General features: G+C 51.9%; 1 pseudogene; it reads left to right on the top strand.

Annotated features, from left to right (window-relative positions):
- Positions 1-1,468, top strand: part of LOC102423846 — a 2,025-nt pseudogene extending 557 nt beyond the window's left edge.
- Positions 1,469-6,719: the final 5,251 nt, after the last annotated feature.

Below are 6,719 nucleotides of genomic sequence, written 5' to 3'. Positions count from 1 at the left end.
AAGGTTGCAGTGTGAGTCACTGAAATGATCAGAATGGTTTCCCAGAGCGGACTCAAGACCCAAGTGACAGAGCAGGGACGCCCAGCCCTGCGGGGAGGTTTCACACGTGTGCACTGCAAGTAACCCAGGAGCAGTGCGTTTCATGGACCTTCCTGCCAGGCCCTGCCTGAATACACAACCACCTGACAGCAAAGCCTTCCACAGAAAGAGCAAAAACAAAGTCAGTGACAACAAGTCATGAGAAAGCCTACATAACTAATGAAATCAGCTTAACTTTTATCAGGAAGGTAAGGTGTACCTGTGTCAAAAATGTAAAGACAGCCCGACCGGTGTGGCTTAGTGGTTGAGCTTCGACCCATGAACCAGGAGGTTATGGTTTGATTCCCTGTCAGGGCACATGTCCGAATTGTAGGCTCAATCCCGAGTTGGGGGTGAGCAGGAGGAAGCCAGTCAATGATTCTCATCATTGACATTTCTATCTTTCTCTCTCTCCCTTCCTCTCTGAAATCAATAAGAATATATTTTTAAAAGAAATGGAACGAGCACGTCTCCTCGCTACAGCTCAGCTGTCGGGCCACCCCCCTGCGGCTGCGGCGGCCCCGCCCCGGCAGCACCTGGCAGGACAGTTTTAGAGACAGTCTTCGATGAAGTCCTCCTGGCAGATGTTTGGACAGTGGCGATTCTGCTCATCTGACCGCAATGAAGAGGCCTGAGTTGAGTGTTACCTTAACTAAGCTCCACTGCTGGTCACTTACACAATTTTCAAAATGTGTGTTCGTGGGTGCAGATACCCTGGTCCTCGCAAATATTGATGATCTTTTTGAGAGAGAATTGTCGGCGGCTCCAGCCCCGGCTGGCCTGACTGCTGCAATCCCAGAGTCTTTGTGTGTCAGCCTTCAGTGTAAGCGTACAGCCAGCTGCCGTGGCTGCTTCCGAGCAGGTAGTTTTGATGGTGGGGACCAAGGTTTCCTGGACATGTGTTTTAGCAGCTGGGCAACATCAGCTACCAGACAACACCTGCCATGTATTTACAACCTAAGCAGCATTTCTGTATGCTCCTACCTCCCAGCATTTAAAGCATTTGGTGCAAATGCCAAAGTTGTGCATTTCCTGGGACGAATCAAACCGTGGAATTATACCTATGATCCTAAAACAAAAAGTGTCAAAAGTGAGTCCCATGATCCCACCATGACTCACCCTGAGTCCCTCAGCCTGGGGTGGGGCACCTTCACCACCAGCGCTCACCCTGCCGCAGCGCCCGGCCTCATCTCAGACCCCCACCCACACCTCAGGGTGGAAGATGTCTGGGAGCCGTGTCACATTGTCCCCTGGGGAGACCCCGGCTACGGCACAGCCTTTTGTATCCTCAGAAAAACGGAAGGAGAGGTGGGAACGGGGCCAGGCTGATGACATGGGAGCAGATTCCTTTGCCAACATCAAGAGGAAACTTGCCGCTTACCTCCAATAGAAACACTGCACTTGTCCATGGACACATCCCCTTCACGGGCACTTTTTCCTCATACTGATCATCTAGAGCTGGCTCTGTTACAGTTGCTAGAGGCTTTCACTACAATTCATCAGATACAGGGTTTTTGTAGGACAAGTGATAACTGAGCAGAAGTGATGAGGTAGCAGTTGTTATATGGACAACGGCCTGTTTTTTAAACCTGGGCTTATTCAGCTGATGCTTCAGAAATTCTGTGATGCTGATTGCCAATGTACGTGGTGAGGGAAACTCAAACTATTAAGATGGCTGTATCGGCTCTTAAAATGGGCGGAGCCAGGGCCAGACCAGTCCCCCTGCAGAGTGGGACTGGTCTCTGTCTCTGGCTTGCGTTGCGCCTTCGTAGGCACGCATTTCAGAATTGTCCAGGGCTGCCCGCGTGATCACGGTTCTGCTTTGAGGGGAAGACAGCCTGTGGCACTGCCAAGGGATTCGTCAACTCATCAACACACGGCATTAGCCACCTCTTCCCTCGCTTTAGTGTCTGAAGATGCCCCAGTTTTCCGTGTACAGGAGGCAGCATGCTAAATGCTTCTGTTCAGTTCTGTATTTCTGAAAACAGCAGTAGCACCTTATATGAAAAATAGACTTTTCACCATGAAAAAAGAAAAGGAAAGAAATGGAACAACATAACAGAGAGAGAGAGAGAGAGAGAGAGAGAGAGAGCATCCTGGCCTGTGCTGCTAAGTGGTTAGAGCATAGACCTACACACTGAAGGGTCTTGGGTTCAATTCCCGGTGAAGGGCATGTTTCTGGGTTGCAGGTTCGAACCCTGGTCCCCGTGGGGGCGTATGCAGGAGGCAACCAATCCATGTGTCTCTCACATTGATGCTCTCTCTCTCCCCTTTTCTCCCTCTTTTACTCTCTCTAAAAATCAGTGGAAAAAAATATCCTTGGGTGAGGATTAACAAACAAATGTAACAACTGACCCTTAATTCATGGGTCTATAGGTGACACGCACTGAAAATGAAGCTGGCATCTATATACTAGTATATAAAAGGCTAATATGCAAAGTGTCCCCTCAGGAGTTCGACCGGGAGACCAGGAGTTCAATCACTCGCTATGACGTGCATTGACCACCAGGGGGCGGCACAGAACATGGTGGGCAACCAGCAGCGGTGGCGGGGCGCTGAGGGAGCGAGGGAAAGAGGAGGCGGGGAGGTGGGGAGGCAGGGAACCTGATTAGCCCTGATCGCTGGCCAGGCCTAGGGACCCTACCCGTGTACGAATTTTGTGCACCGGGCCTCTAGTCTCTACATAACAGAGAAGTACTGAAAACAGAGAGAAAGAATGGAAAGGCTCATGAAAATCAATGCTGCCCTGAGCTGAGCCAGGAGGCGTGCCTCTACCTCACTCAGACGCGGGAGCTGACCTGGGGCCACGCCGGAACAAAGGTTTGCAGGGGCTTTGGTAATCGAAAAAGAGATGGATAGCCATAACGAAAGCCACGCCATTAATAAAAAAGGGATCAATGACACAGACAAATATGCTTACAGATCATTGCCTCAACTTGAGGCCCGAAGAGGCCAGACGCATCACTGCTTTCACATTTATTTATAGATCAGAGTCTTCATGTGATAAACAGTTGGTTTGTAAACTAAAAACACTGAAAAATCACAACATATAACTATGACTTTCTGTCATGTGGCGGACAAGGTCAGGTGCTGAGCTTGCCCGACAGCTCCTGCCTAACAAACAACAGGCCTGGGCCCTGGGGACAAGCTCAGCCAAGGGCGAGGGTCCCTGGAAGCCGCTCCCACGGAAACGTCCTTCTCGGGTCTCACCGGACGGACGGGCTGCAGCAGGTGAGCGCTGTCCCAGCTCCGCCGGGACCTTGCAGCTCTTGGTGCGGTGGCTCTGAAGTTCATTGCTGCCCAACGTGCTCTCAGTCATTTGCTCCCTTGTTCATCCACCCTTGGAATGCCTACAGTGAGCCAGGCTTTGGGCCCTGGGCCCTGGGGCAGGAATGTGCTGCAGGACGCAGCAGGGACAGACTCCGGGCTCCTCCCTTGGTGAGGCAGATGCAGGGTCTGGCTGGGAGCCGGTGATCCCAGACTGCCCAGCAGAGAAGCGTCACTGGGAGTAGGCTGACTGCCCGGGACGCAGGGGACTGTCTCAGCAAAGGAGGGCTGGTCAAGCAGAAGAGGGGAGAGTGTTCCAGCCAGGGGGTGGGCAGAGGACAGTCCGGGAGCATGAGGCTCGTCTCTCCTGCCCACCCGGGTCCTGCAGAGGGGGACAGGCTGAAACTGTAGGAAACAGGCCTCTGTGGTCCATCCTCAGCATAGTTAACTTTTCATGGAGAAAACTAACAGCATGCTGCCAGTCGGTTACCGAATTTCCCCCGGGGCAAACAGGATGTAGGGAGGAGGTGGGAGGGTATAAGAACAAAGAACTGTGTACATGACCAGCAGCACATCTTCCAGAAAGATCTGCCACAACTAGACAAAGGGAGGTGGAGGCAACTAGAAAAGGCCTCAGCCCATTTTTTAAAATAACCCAATAGGAGACAATAAGACCTAGGTGATGTCCTGGGGGGAGAGAGGGACTGTTAACCCGATAGTACTCAGCCAGTGAGGACCCGGGGAGGGATTCTTGCACATTAGGAATAAATAGCCTGTGATCGCTGCTCCCTGTGCCTGTGCAACTAGACACCGGATCTTGCAAGACCACACTCAAAGTCTCGTTTTTGCCACTTCGTGTCTCTCACAGAAATGAAGGTGAAGGGGTCTTGTGTCCCAGACAAGGCTGCATACTTGCCTCGGCAGGTACAGGGAGCCACGGAAGAGTCTCAGGCCGGGGAATGGTGAGGAGAGGCCTGGGTTAGAGTGAGCCCTCTGCTGGCGATGGGCTGGAGAGTACCCATGGGAGGGGCTGCCCAGGACTACGGTCAGAAGGGTGGGCCAAGAGACTGGGTAGCACCCAGGGTCTACCCAAATGTTCTCCATGAGGGTTGATGGGATGGATGTGTGGGAAGACACCTGGGTTGTGGCTCGGTGGCTGGCTGGTTGTGGGAACCACGCCAGAGTCGTCGGACAGTCAAGGGAACTCAGAGGGTAAAAGGCCTTGTTGATAGTATGCCAACAGCCAAGGCCACTCTGAACATGGGAATCTTAATCAGAATGTTCAAAGCTAAGATACCGTAAGCAGCTGCAAGGCCACAGTGACATCACGGTGCACTGTGCTCTTCTATAATCCAAGTGATTGATGTCATTACTGAGTAGAGGCCTCCTTTGTCTCATGGTATAACACATGGTACTGACCAGCTAGAGGAGTGTGCTGGAGAAGCTGAGGCAGGCTCAGAGGGTGAGGCTCCTATGTGTGCAGGAGAAGCTGGAAAGGCTGCAGAAGCTGCTGAGGCAGAGAGCTCAGGCGCCGCTCCGATGGGAGGCGGTGCGTCTAGGGGCTGCGTGGGCTGCTCAGATAATAACTGTGGGCGCAGAGACTCCACTGCTGTGTGGGAAGGATATGTATTTACCGGCCGGTGTGCGGCTGCCTAAATGGGACTGCTGTGAAGGACTGTGGTGTCTGATGGCTACATGTCCACTGGCTTCTGCACTAAAGACTCTCTTATACACCCACAACCTCTCATGGCTTCTCCATCTAAGACCCAGCATCCAAGAAGGTCCAGTCCCTGGCAGAGGGGCTTGGACCCAATAGTTAGTGCAATGGACAGGGTTTGAGAAGGAACCTGGTCACAATTGGCGTAGTCGAGCAGAATTCAGAAGAATCTATGGGCTCAGAGCAGCTGTAGCTGTTTTGACACTGCTGAAGGGGGCTGAGGAAGGGGGTTTAGGTGGCCTTGCAGCCTAGGGCCTCCTCCACTCCATCCCCTATCACAGGGCATCTCCATGCTGACCTTTCACCTAGCAAATGGGCAGAGGTGAAAACCCAGAGACAAGTCTATGAAGGAGGGGGGGTGGGGAACAGGCTGTCACTCCCAATTTGAGTATGAGCTGGCACAGAAGTGGATTAAAAATTTGGAATTACCTGTTAATTAAAAATATAGATTTATATACTTTCCCTAAGCAATTTCTAGGATGATAGCCTTGTGAAACACTGGCACAGTCCTGCAAACACACACACACACACACACACACACACAGAGGGATGCTGGCTATAGCATGTTTTAATAGTGCAAAAAAAATACATGTATTTATTTTTATTTTTTTGTTTTGTTAATTCTCACCTGAGGATATTTTTTTCATTGATTTTTAGACAGAATGGAAGGGAAGGAGGGAAAGAGAGAGAGACAGAAACATCAATGATGAGAGAGAATCACCGATTGGCTGCCTCCTCCATGCCTCCCACCAGGGATCAAGCCCACAACCTGATCATGGGCCCTGACCAGGAATCGAACCATGACCTCCTGGTTCAGAGGTTGATGCTCAACCACTGGCCACGATGACCGGGCCATATGTTGAATCTTAATCCCCAAGGTGATGGTGTCAGGAGGTGGGGACTTTGGAAGGTGACTAGGTCATGGGGGCGGCGCCATTGTGAATGTGGTTAGTGCCCAGGTAACGGAGCCCAGGAAGCTCGCTCTCCCCTTCCACCGTGTGAGGACACAGTGAGGATGGGGGTGCTCACCAGACAGGGAATCTGCCCAGGCCTTGATCTCGGATTTCAGCCTCCAGAAAGTGAGAAGTGAATTCCGCTGTGTAAGCCACACAATTTGTGGTGCCTGTTACAGCAGCCAGAATGGACTAAGACACTGAGTAAAGGTGACACTTTGCATTGTATATTATATTACTCTTAACAGAGCATTCATGCTGTTATTTTTAAAGAGCCAGTAGGCAGAGAACCAAGATGGCGGCGTAAGGTACAGACCTGTGCGTGCTGCCTCCCACAACAACATCGAAACTACCAACTATAAGACAAACAGCTATCATTCAGAACCATGGGAAAGCTGGCCCAGTGGAAGCTCTACAACTGGAAGGAAAGAAAGAAGAGCATTGGGACTGAGTAGGAGGTGCAGAGGCACCGAGAACAGAGGTACGGAGGCGCGCGCCAGGCGGGCTGCAACTGGATGCGCGGTTTTTTTCAATCAGAAGGGGTTACAAACTCCCAAATCCACTGAGCTTGTTTGGGGCGGGATTCTGAGGTCCCAGACCCCTACGGGAGAGGCGGGACGGCCTTGCAGCGGGTCGGAGAGCAAGAGTGGCTTTCTCGAGGAGCTGCTCGCCGGCACTCGGGACGCAGAGACGCAGAGACGCCA

Source organism: Myotis lucifugus, unplaced genomic scaffold (assembly GCF_000147115.1).
Source record: "Myotis lucifugus unplaced genomic scaffold, Myoluc2.0 scaffold_471, whole genome shotgun sequence".
Classification (NCBI taxonomy): domain Eukaryota; kingdom Metazoa; phylum Chordata; class Mammalia; order Chiroptera; family Vespertilionidae; genus Myotis; species Myotis lucifugus.
Note: the sequence above shows the minus strand (reverse complement) of the source record. Positions and strands in the feature narration are given on the sequence as shown.